We start from the raw sequence: 1,990 nt of genomic DNA, 5'->3' as shown, positions 1-1,990 counted from the left end.
AACTGCATGTGAAATCACTTTCTCATGTGAAGTCACATCAACCACCAGTCTATTGACAGTTTCGGCCATTTGCTCATGGCTCCGAGAAGAACTCATCTCCTCGGTCTCGACGATTGCCTTACGTTTGGTGCTACGCAAGTTGTATTGGGGCACCACGATGTCTTGCTCACAAATCGTGGCATGTCGTTGTGTCTCTCAACACCGACTCTGAAGTTCCTTCCCCAACTTGAGAATGAGCTTCAGTACCATTTGTCACGGGCCTATTTCTTCAATAGGCTAGTGCGGCGTGACGGTCCTTCCTTACCACTGCAAGCATTTTCGGTCGCTCGCTTGCTACTGCAGAAGCTTTGAGTATAGAGAGTGTAATAGAGCGAAAGGAAAGAGAGGGAGAGAAATTGCAATCACTTGAAGGTAATCACAGTGAGGATGAACAAAAAAAGCTCAACGCATTTGCATTCATTCACTATTTTGCCCGCACACACATTACAATTCTGATCTACGGGCTAACCCGTCAGGGTATTGATCAACCTGAACCAAGGTACAAGGGTGGCCAGGAAGAAAGTTTTAAGTGACTCAACACTTACAACATGACTCAACCAAAGCAAAACAAACTCTAGACACAACTGTACAACGTAAGTCACATGGGAACACCCAGAACCGTACTGATAAAATAATATTTTTTTTATCATTTTTACATTAAAAAATTATGGATCTAAATCGAAACTTGGGTCAGGCCTGGGTGTGGTATGATATTTCACAAAACATACCTGGCTCTATATATTAATTGGACCCTTCTCCGACCTAGATTTTAATTGGACCTTCTTATTTATCACCAAACCCTGACTCTATAAGGTTTGGTTCGAGTCGGGTCCAAGCCTAGGTCAAACCCTACCCACATATCATTTTTTATTTTCTTTTTCTTATCATTCGGATTCATGTTGGATCAAGTATATTTATCATTTGCGTTTTTTTTTAACCACAATTCATAGAGCTACATATCAGTCACTAAGACTCCAATTAGGACATGGAACTAGGGGTGTGCAAACGGATTGGATACAGTTGGATGTCCAATCCAAATCTAGCATATTGTCTCCTGATTCAAATCCGTCCAGCAAGAGCCAAATGTGCCTTCAGATCCAACCTGGATTCACTTAATCAGATCATTTTAGGACATGGATAGGATTCAGACCAGTAATTTAGGTAAGATCTAAGTTAAATTTGGATCAAAATCCAATCCGATTATACTTTTTACATGCAAGGAGCTCTGTTGGATGTGTTTTTACCAGAACAATGTCACCACATATAGTTGGGTCCAGATTCAACCTTAGATCACAGGATCTTTTCCAGATTCAGACGCTGATTTGGATCGTGTACAAAATTTGTATTTGGATTTGGATCAGGCATGATCCAGACCGTAGATGATCCGTTTGCAACCCTACTTGGAACCAGGTCCGTCAATGGGTAAGATTTCTGCCAGACGGGTGGGGTCTGGATCTAACATTGTCCTGGCTCAGGTCCAACCTTGAGGTGCTGGTATGGGTCTGGGTCCGGGTCAGATTGGATCTATCATAGGCAGAACCAGACCTGGGCCTGAAAATAGCTAGCATATATTAAGGTTTTACACTTTTTTGCGTTGAAAAAGAACGGATCTTAATTAGAATTTGGATCGGAACCAGGACCTGTTTCAAATACTTAAACCAGACCCGGGTCCACGTATTTGTTGGGCCTCATTGTTGGACCCGAATACCTAATCGGACCTATTCCATTTGTTATCCAAGCCGGAAATTTTGATCGGTTCTGGGTCGAGATCCGACCCGTTGACCATCTCCTATTTATTTCGCCTACGCGCGTCGTTGCTGTACCCTCTCACCGCTTTCCGCTTGTTTTTAACGTTGCAAACGCAAGTTATCGTCCGGTGCTGATTTTATGTGATAGAGAAGATGCTTCCATTTACCGGTGAGATTCCGGCAAATCTCCGGCAATACTGATG

This window comes from Nuphar pumila, chromosome 11, assembly GCF_984573655.1.
Source record: "Nuphar pumila chromosome 11, dmNupPumi1.hap1.1, whole genome shotgun sequence".
NCBI classification, from domain to species: domain Eukaryota; kingdom Viridiplantae; phylum Streptophyta; class Magnoliopsida; order Nymphaeales; family Nymphaeaceae; genus Nuphar; species Nuphar pumila.
The sequence above is the reverse complement of the archived record's forward strand: the minus strand, read 5'-3'. Positions refer to the sequence as shown.